General features: G+C 47.8%; 1 long non-coding RNA gene across 1 annotated transcript in view; it reads left to right on the top strand.

Annotated features, from left to right (window-relative positions):
- Positions 1–4,272: 4,272 nt before the first annotated feature.
- LOC146821559 (uncharacterized) overlaps positions 4,273–23,546 on the top strand; it is a 451,662-nt gene continuing 432,388 nt past the window's right edge. The window contains exons 1-2 of the long non-coding RNA XR_014963186.1: positions 4,273–4,399; positions 22,041–22,075. This is a non-coding gene — a long non-coding RNA (uncharacterized LOC146821559). The remainder of the gene's footprint in view (positions 4,400–22,040; positions 22,076–23,546) is intronic.

The raw sequence follows: 23,546 nt of genomic DNA, 5'->3' as shown, positions 1-23,546 counted from the left end.
GAGACCAATTATTTTTTTATGCTAATAAAATTCTGAACACTCAACATGATTACGGTGGTACCCCATGGTTAGACTATGACCGTGATTTCAGATGGGCAAAGACAGCCCATCCAGACATTGGGTGGGATCAAACAGGCGGGAATGTTAAGCTAAAATGAGTGCATTACAGGAGATTGTTCACACAGCAATCCTCTGGCCAACACCATTCAGGAGAATACAAAATGGGGTCCTGCTAGGCATTCAACATGAATGAATATTCACACCCCGCAGGGTCCTGCAAGTTGAAACACTTATGTTCCTGCTGTGGACACCATTCCCACCGTGAGTTTAAATATGCTAAATAAAGAAGAGGGGAGAGGGTAGGATGGCACAAAGTCTGCCAATGTAATCATCTCTTCCTTCTGCAGTAAAACCAGACATGCTTTTACATTGGCCCAATCTGTGTCCCAACAGAAAAGCTGTACATGTTTTGTATTTAGATTTCTCCCACATTTTCAGGATGCCCCCTTCAATTGTTCCCTCCAACCCTCACTGCAGGAATCCCTTATCGGTTTAGGGTCATACTACGGTAGTGGTTAAAAACGTTAAAATCTTTGGAGCTTTGGGAGGATTTCTTCTCCTTTTGCCTTGCCTCCCTCTCCAAGATTAGGTATGCTGACTGCTAGAGATTGTGCCTAAGAAACAGCCAGGCCAGTTCAGGGTAGTTCATAATCTGTCAGCCCCAAAAGGTATTTCCATCAATGAAGCCACTGCCCCCCAAATGTTCACTGTCGGATGCGTCTCAGTTGACCAGGAGCTAACAAAGTTGAAGAAGTCAGGGCTGGGAGCACTCCTATCAAAGGCAGACATTGCCCCGAGTCCATCCTGATGATTAGCATTTTTGGGGTTCCAGTTTAATGGCATGTATTACTATGACAAATGCATACCAAAGGGCTTTGCTGTTTGTGTGCTTATTTTGAACAGTTTAGTTCCTGCTTTTTTTTTTTTAAAACAAACTTTATTGGGTTTTCTTTTCGCTGTTTACCATACAATAAAACAATTAAATTGCGCATGACTCTGTGTACATCACATTGTTTCTGTGCCGTATAAGGCCTGCCTCCAGTATGTTATTTAGCCATTCTCGTTATCATCTCAGCAATTCCCACCAACATTTATTTCTGTGCATTAAATTCTCTCTTCAGGCTTTACAGCACATGCATCAGAATATTCCTAACAAATCAATACCCAATAACCCCACCCTCCTCCCTGCTAACAACCGCCTCCCTCCCGGCTCCGGCACTGACTATGTAACTTATAAATCTCATAAACGTCGTCTGTTAGTTGGATTGTACTGTGTCTAATGTCTGATCCAACCACTTCATCTAGTACCTACAGGGGTTGACACGCACATTATTGTGTGATTGCAGTTACTTTTGAGTGTTTGGAACGCCTGAAACAGCATCCAGATTGATGTTTCTAAATGCTTCCACCATTGTGTCCCAGTCCAAGGAGATTGGATGCTTCCTGAGACCACGGGCTTCCTCTCTACGCAGCGCTGCGTAGTTCCTGCTTTGAGTGGATTGTTTCAGGAAAGCCGGGCTTTGCCACTGTCATACATTATTTTTATGATTTCCTTTTCATGCGTGCGGTGGGTTCTACAGAATGTAGCCAGGCATTCAATTCATTTGTCGCCTTACTACAAGAATTAGGAGTTCCCTTAGTAAAAAAAAACAAGCATTTGCAATGCAATAGGTCTCACATTTGCGAGAGTTTAAGCTATTGGCATTGTAAATGACAGTGCCTTTTATTTATCTGTTTTGATAATAAACACATAAATAAAAGGCATTGTCATTTACAATGGCAATAGCTCAAACTCCTGTAAATGTGAGACCTATTTCACTTCAAAGAAGTAGCCGCCATTGTCCCGGGCTGCTTGAAAAGTGAAAGCATGCATGGTGCACTGAATGTTGCAGGAATGCACGTCGTGCCTACAGTAGGAGAAACTCATTAAAGAAAATAGTGCTTACAGACTAAATAAGACATACCGTGTAACAACAGAAGTAAAAAGGCCAGTCTTCATGGGAGATTACAAATAAGGACAAGGAGGTACTAAGGAAGGACTAACAAGTCTATTAACAAATTGGAAGCCAGCATTTACAAAGGACAATGACACAAGCCAATGAAAAATATGTGTGGAGAGTGGGTGGAGCTTCAAGTCCATACTCGAATGCAGCATGCCTCGCAGAGCAGCGCAAGCGCTGCCCAGTCTTGACCTAAAAAGAGGGCCAATCCCCTTGCATTAAATTCTTGCAGACTGAGATAGACTCCATGCGGGGCGTATGAGGATGAAAACGTTTTTGCCTTCATTCAGTCAATGGAGCTTGTACTGTCACACAAAGGTTTGCTACACCAGCTCCAGCTGTTGTTTGGCACTTAAATTTCATCCTGAGGATTATCCTCCTGGCTTGCCCTTTCTCACGCTCCATAGCTTGGTCCATGGCAGGTTAAACAAAAAAGCAACATCATACATGTCTTACTGCTGAAGTGAAGGAAGACCTGAAGGTGTAGCACAGTTTTCTGGTGCGATTAATTAGGTCAGTGATTTGGTGTTCACTCCCGGTGTCCAGTTCGGTGTTAGGCCTGTACACGGAGTCTGCAAGCAGGATTGGTTATGGGGCAATTTTAGGAAGTCAGTGATGTATGGAAGATTCGACCCTGTCTTGACAAAAAATATTGCCCTTTTGGAGCACTTTCCCCTAATTGTGTCAATGTCCATTTGGGCAAGTGTTTTCGCAAAACAGGACTGTTCTTTTTTGGTCTGACAACATGGCTGTAGTTGAAGCAATCATGAGACATAGGGTCTTTACGCTTTAAGGTTACTAAAGCAGCTGGTCCTCCTGTGCTTGTACTTGATTGTGGTATTTTGGCTGAACATGTATCTGGCGTGTTTAATAAAGCAGCTGGTGCTCCAAGCTACAGGCTTTTTGGATGTATTATCCCAATGCTGCAGAGCAGATGACCAGATGAACGGAAGATCTATGAAAGGTTGGTGTCTTGCCCTGTCATATTTCGTGGCAGCTTCTCTTACCAAGCATTTCATTACTACAGGAATTTTTGGCGGGGGCAGGGGTCAACCCTTGTTTATTTTTTCTCAGAAGCAGTAGAGAAAAGCAACTTATCATTGACGCTACCAACTTAGTACCACAGTATGGGCACAACAAGAGTGTAAAGATGTTGCTGAGCCGGTACTGAACAGTTTTATTATGAGACTAGGTGGTGAGTGATGTGACATTCTCCACCTGCCGCAGATTGATTACACCAATGTCACATTCACGCACCCCTATAGTGATTACACAGGGGCTGCGACTTAAGGAAGCAGTTTGCGTGGAATGCAGAAGAAAAATATACCACATATTCATTTATTTTTTGCCTTTTCATTATCTCCTTGCAATTGGTACTAATGCGCTATTTTATAAATAGCTTAAAAAATCTTTACATTAAACAGAAACATTTAGGTCTAGGCATTTTGTGATATTTTATAACAAATCTATGCTATGAAAAAAGGAGCAAGAAAATCAAACTGGTGATATAGGAGGTTGTGATGTTTTCATGTTGGTGTTTGATAGTCTTTCCTCTGTTTCTGAGATGTCCAGTATCAATTTTGGGCATTGATATGTATTATGTCACTGTTATGTGCCCAGTACACTAAATCTGCCATGTTTCTCCACACCATGATTGCACTGTAGCATTAAATGAATAAACTTCACTGAAGTAAGACACTCTTCGACGTGCCTGACAGAGGTTTAATGCGAGGAAAAAGAATACAGATGGAGAAGAGATTGTCACCTATAAACGCTGTGACATAAACAATAGTGTAGCCCAGGTGTGTTTTCCAGCGGCCACCAATGAGACCAGAGTTGGCCCGGAGTTCTGTGGCATCACAGGCATAGCAGTGTCCACCGGGTTCTCTATCAGCATATTGTGGTCAGAATATCGTCACACAAAGTTATTGTGTCCTAAATGTCGACTACAAAAACAGTACGTTTAAGAGTACTATACTTAACTCCACAAATATGTGCCTTGACAATATACTTCTTTAAGGGACATGGAGTTAAAAAGAGAAAATCTACACTTATCTATATAAACTTATCTTCATTAGACGTCTGTAGTAGATGCTTAGGTTGTTTTTGCATTTGTCACCCCGAGTGGGACGGGCATGCCCAGACGTGGGTCCTGTGCTCTCCATGTCACTTGAATCAAGCTATCCTGGCTGAAGAGGGGTGAAACCACGAAACCGATCCTAGGATGCTTGTTTCCAGTCCAGGGAGGACCTGGCTTGGCAGTTCGGGCTGGACTGTTCCCATGAGGCACAGGGTTAAGACTGATTTGCATATGGCTGGCTTCAAACTGGAATGGCATGGTGAGCAAAAAAACGATGGATTTAGGCCCAGATCTCTGTACTGGGGTGAATGTCTGACATTGTTCTGCATTCTGTCCATCAACTGTTGTTTTTGCATTTGTAGATGCTTAGGTGACAATATTTCTGTATAAAAATAAGCCTCAGCAAGCTTTTGGATTGTTTTTTTGTTTTTTTTGGAGGGGAGGTGATTGGCGAGGGAAGATAACAGAAGTGCCTCTCAGCAGTGTGATAGCCATGGGGGGATGCATTTGAGAGCCAGACCAGTCCATATTAATCTTTGGCTTCAGGGGCGTAACTTAGCCTGTGTTATTCTGGGGGGGGGGTGGGGGGGGGGGGGTTGAATCTTAAATTTTCCAACTATAAAATAGTATGCCGCAGTGTGGAGGGATGAGATGACCGCAGTTTAAAATGGATGGACTGCTCGTATGAGGAACAGGGTCAATACTTATCTGAATTAAGTGGTCCTCTGCCTAGGTTCCTGCTCCAAAAATGTAACAAGCTAAAACCTTAGTCAAACCAGGACGATGAGAAAAACCAACAAAGACATAGGAGACCCGACTCAGGGCACCCAGTTCCAACTCACAATCTAAGAATGTATTTATTTAGGGTGTGTCACACCCCAAAACCTCCCCGCGAAGCTATGCCCCTTGTTTTGCCCTCCCAAACGGCTTAGGCATCTAGCACAGCATTTATCGAAAATGAATTTATCTGAGCAAACTGTATTCATATTTGAATACATATAATCTAATAATACTTGACGTTGAGGTGTGAGGTTTGGGGGTGCTGCAGCCCCACCAAAATAACCATTCTGGACTACAGATGGTGAATTAGCATTAAAAAATACCTTTAAATGTTGTTTTTATCTTGTCACATTTGCTGTGTGCTCAAAGGCACAGGTCAAATGTCAAGCTATGTCTTCTGACAAATTGCTGCTTATTTTGTTTTAACATGGAGATTATTTTTCTTCTCTGACTACAAAGTGAGATAATTTTCTAAAGTGAACTATGTGACAATCTTGCTGGGGTACAAGGAGTGCAAGCAGAAAGACTGTAGATTTTTTTTTTTTTCTAATACACAACAAAATGTAAATACCTATAAATGAATCCCATTTTATTTTTTAATTCAGAAGTGTGCTAGAAACAAAGATTTTTAATAGAATCAAAAAAAATCTTGGTGATGCAAAAATGATAAAAATGGTAGTACATTGTATTGCAGCCTTTGTATAATGCTTAGTATTCCTTTTTGGGGCTTTGAAGCGCTTACTTACATGGGCAGCAAGCTAACGCATATAGGGTGGGTGCTTGTAAGGGTGTTGTCTTTGTTAAGTGATACCAAGTAGCAAGTGTTTCCATGCTATGCATGACAGCCACTGAGGTACGGTTATCATGTGATGGGATGCATAGCAGTGTGGTGGATGATGAGATCTGAGAGACACAGATATGCAGTGAATGGTTTTCAGTATGCTGGCAACTTTGAACAGCTCTGCAAGTTCTTTTATGGTATTTCATATGATTGTAATCTGCTTAGCTGATAACTGTACTGGGTTTTCCAGTCTAAAATGTGATTTATAGTTGTGGTCCTGAGGTAGCCTGGTTGGAGAGAGAGAGAAGTCCAGAGATCTGCTGAGATGGGTATGATTACTATCACCCCATACTGGAGTGTCATTGTGAGATGTAAAGAAGCAGCCACGGTGTACAGATATTTGGGACCTGCAGTGGTGAACTACATTAAAGTCCTCTGATTAACCAGCAGTGTGTGACAGATCTCTTCAGTTGTTCCATGCCTGTTCATTTGGTGATGGCTGGTTTTCTGGCGGAACAGAATTGGCAATGGACTTACATTGTAGCAGATACATCTTACGTGAATACAAGAGGTGCATGTTACAGTTGGCTGCCGAGCACTGAGTTTTATGATATTACTATGGGCCAGAAATGTTATATATGAAATGACATAACTATATAACGCCTCGATAAACCATAGGTCCTCGTTAACTTACCTGTCTATCGAAAATAGTTTGATGGGTTGGTTGTTTCTAATCTGTGGATTGAGTTTGAGGGTGCTACTTTCTTTCCTGGTTCTAATGTTTGGATGTGGTAGTTGTTTTGGAAATAACCATGTTTTCAACTGTCTTCTGAAGTGAATATGATAGTGGATGATTCGAATGCTGCTGATAGTGATTTTCAGATCTTGGCAGCTTGTGCAGAGAAAGCAGTGTCTCCTTTAGGTTTTTTGTTCGTATTGGTTAAATTTAACTTTAAGGTATAGCAGCCCTTTTGCTTAGGAGGTTCTGTGGACAATGCAAAGTGCGTTGAACAATGCTCTTCTTGCTATAGGCAGCCTGTGGAGTGATTGCAAGATTGGAGCCATGTGTTCTCCTGGGTGACAGTAGAGAGTCTTGCAGCAGCATTTTGGATGAGTTGTATTTTGCGTATGAAGAGTGTGAATAAGCCAAAGTATAGGCTGTTAGCGTAGTCAAGCTTGGAGAGTACGAGTGTGAGGATAGCTTGCAGTTTATGCTGGTATCCAAGTTATGGAAAGATGTAACATAGTATTTTCATTGTGTAGAAGGCTCTCTGTGTGACATTAAGATGTGGTATCAGTTATAGGTCTGAATCCATGGTTATCCCTAGGTTTCAGACTTCTCTTGATAATGCTAGACGGGCCTCATGTTTCTTAGGCCGTATAGCAGTAGGCTAGTATTATTGTCATTGTCCACAGGACATAATCTATGTCTTTGCTGTATTGAGCTTCAGGTGCCACTTGTTTATGGCCCAAAGGCAATCACCAAGTTTAAATTTTAGAGGTCTTCCAGGCCATCCAATTTTTAAATGACTTGAGTGTCATCTGCATAGTTATAAAAGTTGAGGTTGAGTGATGTATTCAGGTATGGTAAGTAGGTTAAGTAGATGTTGAATAATAGAGGTGGTGTGATGGGCTGATGTGAAAGGTAGCACCAGCACTAGTTTGCTGTCACAGCTGAGAAGCCAAGAATTCAATGAGAATTAGCTGAACTCGGTTTATATCATTCACATATAGTATATCAAACTAGAATTTGTAGTGTAAAAAGATTGCACAACAATGTAGACATTGAGTCATGTTGTTTTTAAGCCAGCAACTTTCATGACATTTCCTAGTCCTGATACATAAGTCGGTAACACTACCTACACCGACTAGCCATTCAGGAGCAATGTCCAATTAGGAAATCTCCAGATTCCAACATGACATAGTGCTTTGATTGGCCTGTTGGACTTGGGAGAAGTATTCACAAATCACATACAACTTACATTTCACTGGCAGCAGGAGCACTGGGCTGTAGTGAGATATAGCCTGATGAGGTAATGTATTTGGTTGCAGGAGCCAGATAGTTTGTTACATTAATGCGCCTTCTGTAGAGGGCTGCAAAAATGCTAATCAGTATTCAGTAGTAGTGTGAATCTGAAATGACCCAATCTAGCCTGCCATGTCATATAGGGCGTCTATAACGGACTAGCTATCTTCTAAAAATGGTTTAATTTCTAGATAACCCTGTAAAGGATCAACACAGCGAAGATTCATTCCTTCAACCAAAGATTGTGGAAACCGTAATCAGGGTAGCTGAGGCTGAAAGCATATGTAATATAATTTTCCTCACTAGGCATCTCTGCATAACATCAACTAAAATTTACGTATTGTAATCTCAGATGTTTGTAGTATGGATTTGATTTTTGAAATGTACTGACTTGTTTGAAATTCTGCTTTATGTTTATCTAATTTATGATCTTGGCAAACAGATTGCTGTTATGAGGTCCTATATAATTAATGGCCATGGGCAGGCAAGAGAAGGTTTGAGCTGCCATACATAGACTACGGAGAACAGGGCTAGAGAGTGAATAAAAAATATTGAGAAGTACAGAGAAGATAGAGAGAAGAGGTTCTAGAAATGCAGAGGAGAAGGAAAGAAAGAAAGTAGAGTAAATAGAACAATCGAGAAAGAGTAGAAGAGACAGGAAGGGGAAGATAGATTCTATGTCAAACAGAAAGGTGTGCTGGGGAAAAGGGTGAGGGAGGCAATGGGGACAGAGATTAGGAGAAAACGAGAGAAGAAAGAAAACAAAATTGAACCTCAAGGAGCAAAATGAGGGGGCTGAGCCAGTCACCATGCCTTGAGGACGCAGATAGCTTGAGCTCCTTGCAGCCCGTGAAACCCAGCTGCCTCTGATTGCTGCTCCTAGTCTGGTCCCGTTGGAATAGAATCTCTATGCAGACAGGCCCCTGTAGAAGCCCTCAGAAGACACCTTAGGTGTGGTGGAGGGGTCAAGGGACATGTACTCATATTGAGACCAGATCTCAGCACAGGAATAAAATAACAGCCCTGCTTTGTTAGCAGCAGCCACGTCAACCTAATTTAATTCCGGCTTTGTTTCCGGCCTGCTTCCGACTGCCATTTCTGCACCTTTGCCTGCATGGGGTGGGCACATGTAGCCTTGGGGACATCATGCGTGGACCGCAGCAGAGCTGAAGAGCGGAGGGGGTAGCACGCAACCGATCCACAGCCGCCCCCAAGATGGCCGCCCTGCTTGTTTAGCAGAGGCCACGTCCTCCTCTTGCTTACCCGGCCCACACTTGTCTGCAGTATCCCCGCTGCACCTCATTGTCTGAGAGGATGGCACTCATCAGGGTCAGTAACAGCTCCGATGGTGATGGGAATACCACTACCTCACAAAGCCTCGGATAGTGATGCAGGCCCCTACTCAGAATGCATAATTACCAGCCATTTGGAGATTTTAACACTGCTTTACTACCAATCACATGAGGGCTCCTGGCAACGGGTTGGTGGTGCCATCTTCAGGCTGCATGGACTGGATCTGCATTCTTGGTGCGTCTTCCTGTCAATGACAGATGCCACACTGAACTATAAGGGACACTGGCTATCAGGTGAGTGGGAGCCCCCAGCTGTAGCACTAACAAGACATTTTCTCCTAGGGTCCCTCTCTTATGCTGGTTAGTCACCCTCACCGCTCAAGGTGCCTGATTATCATTACTTCCTGTCCTGCCTGGTGCCTGGTTATATCTTTACTGATTTGAACCAAGTGGTTTCTTATGACGTACCCAACAGTGTTTTCCTGGCCTTTTGCAACACCCAATGGGTGGCTTGTTGGGCTTTTGATTTAGTCTGGTGTGGGTCAGTCCATGAACTAGAAAAAAAGAAGTGGCCTTCTGCGCTGGTACTCCTTTCTCCTCCATGAGACAGCCACGTGGAGCACGCAGCGAACCAAGGATGATGCGACCACTAGCACCCCCCAAATGGGGATAAAACATGGTGCTAGCACTGGTGAAATGGCAAATGTCGATGATAAATTTGATAAACTCCTGGCCACCATTGATGCCCCTGGATAGCATTTGGAGGGTAAAATTGACTCTTTCTCTCTCTGTAGAACTGGGTCTCAAGGAAATTCTCAGAGAGGGTTCATGCATTGGGGGGCACTGTACACTATTTGCCACCATGTGTTCAAAGCTGCTCACCTCAGCTTCACAGCTTTGGAGATGCAGACTTGACACCTGGCAGTTCACCTGGATGATCAGTAGGGGAGGACTCGACGGAACAATGTCTGCATCGTGGGGCTGCCGGAGACAATCAAGGGTGACTCTCTGTTGGCCTACTTGGAGGATTGACTGCAGGAGGTAGTGGCCCCAGAAGGACTCTCCAGATTCTATGCATTAGTGCGTGCACACAGAGTACAAGTGCAAATGCGTTGTCTTGGAGCCCCACCACATCCAGTGGTGGCCGTTCTCCTGCATTATTGGGATAAAGACCATCTCTTGCAGCAGGCACGTGCTCATGGCCCATTTGCGGTGGCCAATGCCAAGGTGTCTTTCTACCCGGTTTCCCTGCAGGTCCAACCACAGAGGGTGTAATTTCTTGCAATGAAGAGAAAACTGCGTGACCAGGTGTTGCTGTACCCCTTACTCTTTCCTGCCTGAGAGTCCGGACTAAAGATAAATTATTCTTCTCTGACCTGCCTACAGCATGGGACTGGCTTGAGCTCTACGACAACTGCAAAGGATGGCCCGAAGTGCCAGGCCTACGGCAGTCTGCTCAGCCGAAATGACAAAGATCCCAGTGTAGGGGAGCTGCTCACACTACTAAATGGCAGGTGGCGCTGGAACAGAGGAAAGCAGTTAAAATTGACGCTTCTATTGCGATCAGCGAGGGCTCTTCTCAATGCCCATCTCCAGAAGACCATAGCTCCTCTTCTGACTCAGGGAACTCGGTTGTGCTGGGACTTGGAGGCACCCTTCCAGCGGTCACTCCGGATCAGTGGATGATCTTGTCTGAGGCCAAAATTGCTGGTGCTCCCGGAGCTTTTCACCTTGGTTCCCTTTTTCCCGTTTCAGTGGCATGGTGGTTGTGTGGTGATTTCTCCTGTGTTGATGTGCATATTTCTGATACGGGTGGTCCGGGTTGGAGTGGGCAGGGGTGCTTGTAGGATGTGTCCTGTAGCATTTGATTTATTACTTCAGAGGTTGTTTCTCCATCCATAGTAGACAACTCCTTATCTGCATATACTCATCCATTCTGGAATTAGTTGGCCACTTAACCTCTCTCTGGCTTCTTGTTGGGCCTTGTGTGGTGTAATGTTTGGACAGTATGTATGGATGTCTGACTCATTCCTTGGAGGGTGTTGGGATATTTCTACTTTGAATTGTACTTGATTTTTTGTTCCTGTTTCTTGATGGCAGAGCATGTATGGCTGTCGAATGTGCATGATGGGTATGGTAAGGTACAACCGTCTTCATTAGGGATGGATGTGTATGAGGTCCGAGAACAATTATTTCCTTTATGATCCGTTATCCATGATAGCACAGATTAATTTACTACCATAGAACATGCTGGGCCTCTCCTACCCCTCTAAGCATTATAACGCTCTGGCACACTTGAGGCACCGAGGAGTAAACATTGCATTCTTACAAGAGATGTACCTTAGGGTCTGGTCCTTCGGAGGCGCTGGCGAGATCAGCTGTACACCACCTCTTATTCTGTGTTCTCACTGGGTGCTCTGATCTGGTTCAGACCCAGTGTACCTTTTCATCTGCACAGGGCAATCACCGACCCGGATGGCCGTTATGTCGTGATGAACAAGTTACTTACCTTCGGTAACGATATATCTGTAAGAAACATTAGTTAGTTACATTCCTCACCTTAGAATATCCCCAGGCGTCAGGCTGGATCCAGAAAGATTTTCGTCAGCAATACCCTTGCGCGTCGCTAGGCATCGTCTGCGGCTCCGTGTCCGTCTTTGGCGTCATGCGCAGGGATGATGTCGTCGGAGTACTTAGACGCCGCCCTCGCGCGCTGACGTCAGTTCTTGTACATAGCTTTCCGTGCCAGGAACGCAGAGCCATGCAAGAGACTGACACTGGTGCCATAAAATTCTAGGGCCCTTCTGTCCCCTAGGGAGGCCTACTTTGCCCTGAAGAAAGTCCGGGACCTTTACGGCCACTATTGGACTGAAACATGTTGGCACTAAGACTCCCAATAAGACCCTACATTTTTATTTTATCTTAATAACCCAGACAGACCCAAAAATAAAGGGATACCGGGGATCTGTCTGAGGTGTTTTATTTCTAAGCCCCCAGGTCATACACTTCTTTCAAGCGCTCCCAACACTGTGGTTGAGCCCACCCCGACTTTTAGGCGTCGGGGTGACCCGATGATGAAGCATGACACCACTAGGGTGTGTGAGGGTAACTAAATAAAAAGGAATTATTTCCTTGCTCACCCTTGGTGAAGAAAAAACAATTACCCCATACATGTCTTCACATGCTCTCCCCATTATAGTGCACCCATACTGACTATTGTTGGTCGGTTAGAGTAATTTAAAGTGGAATTCCCTGAAAGGGATAACCTCAACCCTAGATATCGGTTCGCAGAACGGGGAGGATGGGTGCGTCGGTGAGGAATCTAACTAACTAATGTTTCTTACAGATATATCGTTACCGGAGGTAAGTAACTTGTTCATCTGAAAGAAACACGTTAGTTAGATTCCTCACCTTAGAATAGATACCCCAGCAATACCAACCCCGGTGGTGGGTCTGCGACCAAGATCACACCAGAAAGTCCTGGAGAACAGAACGGCCAAAGAAGCCGTCTCTCCGGACTTGGCTGTCCAGGCAATAATGTTTGGCAAACGTGTGCAGCGAAGCCCACGTTGCTGCCTGACAAATGTCCTGCAAGGGGACTCCCCGGCCCAGGGCAGTTGTCGCCGCTGTGGCCCGAGTGGAATGGGCCCTCAGCCCTACAGGAGGTTCCTTTTTAGCTAAGGAGTAGCAGGCCTTGATACACAAAACGACCCACAGAGAGATGGTATGCACCGCCCGCCCCTTCTTAGCACCTACGTAGCCAACAAAGAGTTGGTCGTCCACCCGGCACTGCTTGGTGCGGTCCAAATAAAAGTACAGTGCCCATTTTGGGTCCCGACGGTGGAGCCTCTCTTCCTCTTTCGAGGGATGCGGAGGCGAAAAGAAGGTGGGCAACGTAACAGACTGCCCGATGTGACAGGCAGTTACCACCTTAGGGAGAAAGGAAGGACAAGTCCTGAGAACAACTTTGTCCGGATGGACAGAAAGAAAAGGAGGCTTAGAAGAGGGAGCCTGGAGCTCACTCACCCTCCTAGCAGAGGTGATGGCAACCAGGAAAGCAGTCTTAACCGTCAACAGACGAAGGGGACAATTATGAAGTGGCTAAAAGGGAGCGCACATCAGATACGTCCATACCAGATTCAAATCCCACTGAGGCATTACGAAAGGGACAGGAGGAAACATGTGAGTAATGCCCTTGAAGAAGCGAGAAACAACAGGGGATTTGAAAAGAGAAGGCTGATCAGGAAGCCGTAAGAAAGCAGAGATAGCTGAAAGATAACCTTTAAGAGTGCCCAGAGCAGAGCCCTGCAGGGTCATGGAAAGAAGAAAGAGGAGAACCTCAGAAAGAGGGGCGGAAAGGGGATCCACAGCCTTTGCTGTGAACCATGCCACAAATTTGTTCCACCTGCAGGTGTATACCGATTTTGTGGAGGGACGCCTGGCTGCCAGAATGACATCACAGACTTCAGGCGGCAAGTCAAATGGCATCAACTGTCGCCGCTCAATCTCCACGCATGGAGGTGGAGACTGGAAAGGATCGGGTGGAGGACCATCCCCTGCTGCTGCGACAGAAGGTCCTCCTGAAGAGGCAGTCGTATCGGGGGATCGATCGACAGACTGAGTAGCTCGGGATACCAGTACCTTCTTTCCCAATCCGGAGCCACCAAGATGACTTGGGCCTGGTCGCGCCTGATTTTCTTCAGCACTCTAGGCAGAAGTGGTATAGGCGGAAAGGTGTACAATAGACCGCAAAACCACTCGCGACAAAAGGCGTCCCCGAGCGAGTGCCGCCTTGGAAACTCCAACGCGCAGAACTGCTGACATTGCGCGTTCTCTTCGGTGGCAAATAGATCTAACCAAGGTTCTCCCCACTGGAGAAAGAGGCCTTGCGCCACGTCCGAGCTTAGACGCCATTCGTGATCCATCATGCACCCGCGGCTGAGTTCGTCTGCTCTGGCGTTCAGAGAGCCCGCCAGATGTTGAACCACCAGGGTGATGCCCTGATGTTCCAGCCATGTCCAGAGGCGCAGAGCCTCCTGATAAAGGGTCCATGACCCCACCCCGCCCTATTTGTTGCAATACCGCATGGCGGTGGTGTTGTCCGTGAACACCTGCACTACACTTCCCCGGACAGAGGGAAGGAATGCCTTCAGTGCAAGTCGGATCGCCCTCAGCTCCAGAAGGTTGATATGGAGCCGTGACTCTGCCGGAGACCAGAGGCCTCTGATCTCCGCCTCTCCCATGTGGCCCCCCCATCCCAGGAGGGACGCATCCGTCACTACTACGTGCTCCGGTTGGGGTAGGGAGAGGGATCTGCCACTGACCCAATCGCGGTCTGTGAGCCGCCACTGCAACTGCCGTGCAGTGCCCTTCGAGATCAAGACATGGTCGGACAGGTTGCCCCGATGCTGGGCCCACTGAAACTTCAGGTCCCACTGTAGAGCCCGCATTCGCCACCTGGCGTGATGCACCAATAGGATGCAGGAGGCCATCAGACCCAGAAGCCGCAGCACCAACCTGACCGAAATCCAGGATAGAGGCCGAAAGATGGGAATCAGAGCCTGAATATCCTGGACCCGCTGTTCCGGAAGATAGGCCCGGAACTGCGCCGAGTCCAGAACTGCTCCGATGAAGAGGAGCTTCTGGGACTCAGATGCGACTTCGGCGCATTGATGGAGAACCCCAGCAAATGCAAGAGGTCGGCCGTAGTCTGGAGGTGGGATACGACTGCCTGGGGCGAGCCCGCCGTCAGCAACCAGTCGTCGAGATAGGGGAAGACTGGAACCCCCAATCTGCGCAGATGAGCTGCGACAACCGCCATCACTTTCGTGAACACCCGAGGTGAGGCCGGAGGGGAGCACGGTAAACTGGAAATGCTCCTGGCCCACCATGAACCGCAGGTAACGCCGGTGGGCCGGCAGGACGGGGATGAGGAAATATGCGTCCTGCAAGTCCAACGCTACCATCCAGTCTCCAGGGTCTAGGGCAGCCAGAACCTGAGCTAAGGTGAGCATCTTGAAGTTCTCCTTCCGGAGGAAGGCGTTGACGCTCCTGAGGTCCAAGATAGGGCGTAGGCCCCCTTTGCCCTTCTTGGGAACCAGAAAGTAGTGGGAATAACAATCACGACCTACGTCTGGACCAGGAACGCGGTCGATGGCCCCCTTGGCCGAGAGGGCCGTAACTTCCTCCTGTAGAAGTTTCAAGTGATCCCCGGACATGCGGTGGTACTGCGGTGGCATGGCTGGAGGGGTCGCCTCGAAGGGGAGGGAGTAGTAGTTGTCCCCCTGTATCCCCTCGGCAGAATCCACGTCTGCGACCGCATGGAGGTTGGTTCTGCGGCCTGTGGCTAGGCGGACATGAGGGGGCGCCCCTTCCTTGGCCACGAAAGGGGCAAAAAGCGGAAGTTTGCGGGCACGGGGCCGAGAGGTCCAAGGACTTGGCCGTAGCCCTGGAGTCCTTAAAGCGCTCCGGCGCACTATCCGCTTTGTCGCCAAAAAGGTGACTGCCATCGAAGGGCATGTCCATGAGGGTGCTCTGGACATCCCCAGAAAAACTCATGGACCGCAGCCAGGCGTGGCGACGAAGTGCCACCGTGGTCGACATTGCCCTACCCAGCGAGTCCGTAGTGTCCAGTCCACATCGGATTGCATGCCGCGCTGCATCCCGCCCCTCGGCAAGAGACTGGGTGAGCCGAGTCCGGGCCTCCTCCGGACACTGAGGCAGCACGTCCTCCATCGTATCCCACAGGGATTGGGAGTAACGGTCCAAAAGACAAGCGGTGTTAATAGACCACAATCCCAAACTAAGGGAGGAGAACAGCTTCTTACCAAACTGTTCTAGTCTCTTGGATTCCCGATCCGGGGGAGCGGACGGGAAGGAGGTCTGGGAAGTAGAGGCTTGGATAACCAGGCTCTTGGGCGTGGGGTGCATGGACAGAAAACTGGGGTCTCCCGGTGCAGGGCGGTGGCGCCAGTCCACGTTCCGGTCCACAGGAGGTACTGTGGAGGGCTTGGACCAGGTGCCTTTCAGAACGTCAACCAGTGCTTCATTAAACTGCAGCAGAGGCTCCGAGGAGCTTGCTAACGGTTGGAGCCCTTCAGTGAGGAGGTTAGTCCTCACGGCCACAGCAGGTAGCTCCAGCCCAAGGGCTTCGGCCGCCTTGCGCAGCAGCACAGAAAATGCAGCACCTTCCTCCGAAGCCACGGTCGGAGGAGAGATGAAGCCAGTGTCAGGAGAGGTATCAAGACCACTGTCATCCACCAGCTCGTCTGCCCAGTCCTGAGACAACTGGCCCTGCCGGGCCAGAGGGCCCTCAGAACCCTCTCAGTCGTCGCCATCATCCGATTCCTGGTAGACAGGTGGAATGATCGTAGCCGGGCGGAAGATGAAATTGCCACCCATCGGTGTCGGGTGCGGCGCCGGACGTCGCCGCTCCAACGCCGGCCCGGAGCGGGACTAAACTAGGAAACAGAGTCTTCCAAAGGCGGCGCCGGGGGTGGCACCGGTGTCGGCGCCGGCAGAGGGGTCGTGAGGTCGACCGGCGCCGATAGGGATCCAGGCCTGGATCCCGAGGGGACCTGCGGCGTCGGGACCGGAGTTGACGACGGCACCGGGGCCCGAGCCACCGGCTCGCTAGGCCTCTCATTCGAGCCCGCGGGGCCCGAAGGCACACCGGCAGGCGTCGACGGCGGAGCCAGGCCTCTCATGGCCATGAGGAAGGCACTGATCTCCGCCGGAGTCGCGTCAATCCCAGGGACCGGTGGGTATGGGGACGGACGGGACTCCTGCAGCTCCGACGGAGCCACGTGGGTGGTACCACCCGAACCCTCAGCCGAGTTGCGCGACCAGTGAGGGGAGCCCGAAGAGCGATGTCGCCTCTTGGACTTCTTGCTATGCTTCGACTTACCCGAAGACTTGGAACCCGACGAGTGGTGGTGATAGCTGCGGCTCCGCGACCGGTCCCTCGACCTCCTCCTCGACCGGGACCGTGAACGACGCGGAGCCGACTGCTGGAGCTCGAGGAGCTTACGGGACCGCTCCCGTCTAGCCGTCGAAGTCAAGGCCCGGCAGTCAGGGCATGACTCGGCATCGTGGTCGGCCCCAAGGCAATAGAGGCACCGGCGGTAGTGGTCCGTAATCGACATCAGTCGGTGACAGGAGTCACAAGCTTTAAAGCCAGGCATCCCTACCGGCACCAGAGTCGAGTTGACGAGAATAGAACCAAAGGAGTTAAAAAAAGTTTAGTCAAAAAGTGACTACAAGGGTATGCTCTTCCCGGATCGGCGCTGTCTGGCGCGGAAAAAAGAAGAACTGACGTCAGCGCACGAGGGCGGCGTCTAAGTACTCTGACGACGTCATCCCGGCGCAAGATGCGGACGACGGACGCGGAGCCGCAGATGACGCCTAGCGACGGTCAAGGGTATTGCTGACGAAAATCTTTCTGGATCCAGCCTGACGCCTGGGGATATTCTAAGGTGAGGACTCTAACTAACGTGTTTCTTTCAGATAGTTGGTTGTTTAGTTGGTAGGGATATCCCCCGGCTGAATATTTACTCCCCGAACGTAGACCAGCTATTGTTTCTCAATGGGCTGGCCCCTCTACTGTCATTAATCGTCCCCTATTGGAGAATAGTTGGGCGTGATTTTAATTGTGTGACAAATCTGAACTTTGATAGGTAGCACCCACCCGTATGCAGTACACCAACAGGCAGGCTGGCGGATACACCCATTGCTGGGCCATACAGTGGGACCTGACTGACTGTTGGAGAGTGCAGAATCATGCATCTTGAGTATTTTCATATTGCTCTAGTCTGCACGATCTTGAGGTTCGACTCAATAGAATTTACACTTGCAGTATGGTGTACTGCAAAGTGGTGGGGGAGAATAACTGCAAAGACATACTCTGATTATTCCCCAGGACTATGTGCCCTCCAGTGATTCTCACCCAGGACTAGGGTACCCACTCGGCATTTTGACCCAGAGATGTTAAAGGATCACGTTTTTCGGGTCCCATTGGGCAAACGCATCGCACAATACTGGGTTGATAATTCAGGCTTTGCCTCGTCGGTGCGGGTGGAGTGGGAGGCCACGAAGGTGGTGATTCGAGGTTACTGCATCTCCAGTAAAGTGGGTGTGCAGTCTCAATTGTGCTCTGACATCCAGCGGCAGGAGTAGGTGCTTAATGGTCTTCCACATGGATTAGATGGGACCCCGGTTGGGATGGGAGGCATGATGGATAAACGGTAGACACTTTTCAACTTGGTTGAATGCTTACGATGCTTTGATATGGAATCTATGGGCCTAGTTGAGATCTTGGTGGTCCGACCGACTGCCTGACGCAGCGCAGGACTGAGTACTCCTCTGAGCCGACGGTCTTCTGACTGCTGTATTTGGATGTATACACGATACGCAGAAGACCGCTGTGGCCTTCAGTGTTAGCAAACTGCCCGCCATTGTCATCTCGCAGCGGGGTCCAGCAGAGCAGATTTTGATGTCCCTGTTGGGGTGGCGGTATCCTGTAGGCGGAGTACTGATGGGGGCGACCGTGGTATTGGGGAGACGGTAAGTAATATTTCTCATTTACGTGAAACACATATATGTTGTGTATGCGTACATATTTGTATGTAGGTTATGTGTAGTAAGCATATTTTGTACATTCTTCATTGCACCCACCAACCTACACACACCATACCATGTACACCCGCACACACCACAAAAACCTACCTGTGGGTCTGTCGTAGTCAAGGTACAGCAGGTAAGGGGGTACCTGGGTGAAGGAGTAGAGGACAAAATCACAGGCTGTACCCTGAAAAAAGGTGATTTTTTCACTCCTTTTGTCCCATTCCGCTGACTGCAGTAGGAGGGATTTCCACCGCAATTCCCTTCGAAACAACCCACATCCAAATCTGGATGTTGGTAATCCTGGCTGGAGTCCCGCCACCGCCTGCTGAAGCCCATTCCACTGTAGGGGTGGGGAGCGAAGTCCTGGCAGAGTGAGCGGGACCGCAGCGGTCTTCTCTCCCATTGCCAGCCAGCATCTAAATCAGGTGGGCAAACCGCCAGGGCAGCGGGTGTGAAGACCAGGGCCTGACTGGGAACCAAAACCGGCCCTGGCAAAGTGCTCGGCCAGCCCCCCCGGGAGTAGAGGGATGTGGCCGAGCTGTTTGCCAGGGCTGGTTTCGGCCGATTTTGTTACAGGGGCCGATTTTGCAGCTATGCAGTTACATTGCAGATTCTTCCCGAGGGTCCCTCGATCGCACGGTGGCAGATCAACTGGGTGTGGATATTACTGAGCAAGAGGTATGGGGCGATTAAGGAACTGGCTAGAGGGATGGTGCCTGAGTTAGATGGCTTATTGATGGAATTTCATGTGGCATTTGCTTCGGACCTTGTTCCTAAACTCATTGCCCTCTTTAATGACTCCGGTGGCGTGTCTTACTTCCATCCTCACTACATAAAGCAACTTTTGAGTCACTTCCAAAGAAAGATAAAGACCCGTGCCTCCCTGACTCCTATCGCCCCTTGTTCATGCTCAAGATTTTAAGTAAGATCTTGGCAACACGCTTGCTTACCCATATGTGCTCCCTGATCCACCCTGACCAGACTGGCTTTATTCCTATGCAGAGCTCCATGCCTAATGTCCGTCAATTTCTCCTGGCCTTAGACCAACGAGAGTGACTACCAGAGACAGCCTTGGTAATTTCCGTGGATATTAGGAAGGCGTTTGACTCACTCCGTTGGGAGTTTTTATATGCCACCGTGTTTGGAACGGACCTTGGATTACCCTTTGTTAAATGGACAAAGCTTCTATATACTAGCCCATTGACTAAGATCCCTACTAGTACACTGATGTTGAAGGCTTTTGCGGAGGAGCAGGGCAGCCTCAAGGGTTGCCCCCTGTCCATGCTGTTATTTCTTTGGCCATGGAGCCATTTGCTTGCACAGCTTGTCTGGGCCTCGACTATTGTGGGCTATTCCTTGCACCCGATTGCAAATACATATCTCTGCATGAGGATAATATGTTGCTATACTTGAGAGGGGAGGATATTGATATCAAGGGAGCGGTTGTGTTGGACTTCGGCAGTTATTCAAGGACAAATCCTGTGTCTATCCCCTTTGGGGAGGGACCTGTTCCCACGGCCCTGATGCTGCGGTGGGAGCAACACACTATTTGGGGGTAGATGTTTACCGTATGCCGGAACTGTTATACAAAGGGAAATATAACCATGCTCTCACCGGACTGTGGGGCTCGGTGGCCTTCTGGACCACACTGCCGTTGACGAGAGGCTGTCACAAAAGTTATTATCCTGCCACATATCCTCTATTTATTGTAGCCTTTCCGTTAGAGCTGCCCTGGAATTGTTTTCGGAAACTTGATAGTATATTGATATTGTTGTGGCGCTCTTCATGCTACAGCATGTTGCTTGGAAATTACGACTCCTGGTGGCGGAGGGTGGCTTCGTGGCAACCGATCTTGAGTTGTTAATATTTGGTGGTGTAACTCCAGTGGGTGGGTCGTTGGCGGGCATCCATGGGAAGGCATGGCTAAATGTGAGAGTGGCTCACCACCCAGGAATTGCTAACAAGTATTTTGATGAAACTGACACCTGCTTCTAGAGTACAGAAGTAGAATGCATTGATCAGATCAGTGCGCTATGCCTGGGCCAGGATCCTATGGAGAATGCATGCCATGATACTGTATACAAGTGAGCTCCTGCTCTTGACTGCCCAGCTCTGGGTGCAACCGGGGGTATGGTCGGGGGCTTCATACATGAACATGGGCTGGGATCACGGTCCTGGGTGATCTCTTTGTGGAGGGTGAACTGTGTCCCTTCTCTGAACTACAGGAAACTTACGACATTCCTGTGGGACAATTCTTACTACATGGTACGAGAGTGATGGGGTACCGGAATTGCACAACCACCAGAACATGAATGCCTATGCCATGTTTTCGTTATCAGGGGGTGGACAAAAGTGGTCACACTGCCCAATGGGGCACTCATAAAGGGGGTACAGCCGAACCTTATAGGTCTCCGTCCACAATGGAAGGAGGATCTGGCGATGCCTATAAGCGACTCGGCATGCAGGGGGATCTAGACTTTGCCCCTAGGGTATCCAGAAATGCCTCATTTAAGCGTATCCAAATCCATCTACACCAGTCCTGACTTACCCGTCCCTGCAGCATATACACCCTATGTTCCTGGCCAAAGCGTCGGAGTGCCCCAGATGCTCTGTGGAGGATGCGGGTTTCTTCTACATTGTATTGTCCTATCCGCTTCGACTACTATACTGGTCTATGGTCCTCAATGTGGCTTGTGTAGCCATGGACCGGGACTTTGTCCTCAGCCCCCAGCTGTGCTTTATGGGCTTACTTGAGCATACTGTGGCCAAAAAAGTCGCAGATAGATTTCTGGATCTGGTCATGATTCTTTCAGGCAGACACTTAACTATGTGCTGGAAGTTCACTCGGGACCGGGTGTGTTTAAATGGGGCCTGGAACTAGTGAAATGGGTGGACTGTGAGAGGGAAGCAATTCTCAGGGAGGGGGCTAGGGGAGTACGTAGGGTGCTGATTCTGCCTGCATAGGATGCTATATTACTGGCCTGTCCCCGGATAGACCGCCGAGGTCATGTTGTCACAGTTGGGGCTGTATCGAGTGCCCCCTCACCTGCTACCCCACTTTGGGAGGTGAGCTAGAACCTGGAGGAACTTTTAGGACTAGCAATGTGACTGGCCCTACTATTTCCAATGTGTGTAGGTCTAGTGATGGATGGATGGATGGGTGCATGGCATACCAAGCTGGAAAGTAAAGCTACATCTCAACTTATATTCATGTTGCTAACAATTTGGAATCCTACCCTCTTTACCTCCTTTCATTATCATCTCAGTATTAATTATGAAGTTACTGGTCCCTCTAATTGCTGTGTAATGTGCTTCTGCCTTATGCCTTGCCTTTCAATTCTTTTCTTTTGTACTTCATTTTGTTGATTTCAAATGCTAATAAAAATATATTTTTTTAAAGGAGCAAAATGAGAAGTAGATACATATGAAGAAAAGGTGAGTGGAGATTTTAAGTGGAATTTATAGTTTATCGTGTTTTGTCAATATAGCTGGCCAAATTTGGTTTCAATGCACAATTTTGCACTTATTTCCTAAAAAAGAATCTTAGTATAAAATCCAGAAACCACCTTCCATAGTGGTCTTTGAAGTCCTATTAATGTTTAACTGTTGTTACTTGATCTAAATTACTTTTTGCAAATTGCTTCACAATGGCACCCATAGGCACGCTGGAACTAAGGGTGCCTAGGGTCCTCTTGCACCCCCCAAATAACGTTGCTAGAGCTCAGAAGAAGAACAAGCATTAAAAATGACTTTATATATTGTTTTTATCTTGTTACATTTGTTGTGTGTTCAGAGTCAGAGGTGAACTGTCAGTGTGGTCATCTGACACATTGCTGCTGATTTTTTAACATGGAGACTGGTGCTTACTTTTCTTTCTCTTACTGCAAAGTGTGGGGATTTTGTAAAGCAAACTATGTGACACTCTTGCTGATATTGAAAGAAAGGCAGTAGGATGTTGTTTTCTTCTAACACACAAAAAAGTGAATAACTATAAATGAACTGTACAAATATTTCAAAATAAATAAGCTATTAGGGAAACACAAATGGATTGTTTTTGTCTAATTCTGAAGTGTGAAGGAAACATAGATTTTAATAGGATCAAGGCACTTTACCTAGGGATACAGAAATTACAAATATTGTCTGAAACCCAATTTCCACACATTATCGTTTGTGCGCTATTTGGTTTGATTAGTAAAACTGTATGTCCATGTAAATGTAGGTGTCAGTTCAATGGAAAATATGCTGTCTGTAAATGACAGTGTACTACCATACCATGCTATAATAATATATCTGTGACAATGTCCTCCTAAATGCAACACCAGCTACATATGGGTGTGGCTCATTTGCAACACTAAATCCCTATTAGATCAGTGATGTAACAATGATGGCAGCACCCCCACTCCAAAAACACTCCTAGCACCACTAATGGCACCCCCTTTTTATTTGTTACTATGTGATCTTGGTGAAAAGTGCTGACATCCTCCCTTTTAATGCATATCAGCCATGTCTACATTTTATGGTATAGTCACTGGAAAGTACAACCTACTTGCTGAGAAACCCAAGTTCTATTATGGATGGGATTTGGCTTTCTAGCGTACATTCAAATATAGCAGTCTATTAACTGTTTCATACATGAAGCTAGACTTTTACCTGCACCTGTAATAATGCTGAACAATCTCTCAGCAAGTACATATTTTCCATTTCTAGTACAGATGGCAGGCTCTAATGCTTTCTACATTCACCAATCAGAAAAGTGCACACTTGTCCAAGCAATGTTAGGCTAAGAGGGTGCCACCTTGAGGACTCTACGCAAGGAGTCTACTGTATGCAAGAGAGGGGAAAATGCTCATGATTCCAGAAGTGGAGGACTGTAACATCCAAATGGGAGGTACCATGCAAGTAGCAT

The sequence above is a fragment of the Triturus cristatus genome, chromosome 6, assembly GCF_964204655.1.
Source record: "Triturus cristatus chromosome 6, aTriCri1.1, whole genome shotgun sequence".
In the NCBI taxonomy this organism is placed as follows: Eukaryota; Metazoa; Chordata; class Amphibia; order Caudata; family Salamandridae; genus Triturus; species Triturus cristatus.
This window is presented reverse-complemented; position numbering and strand designations above follow the sequence as displayed.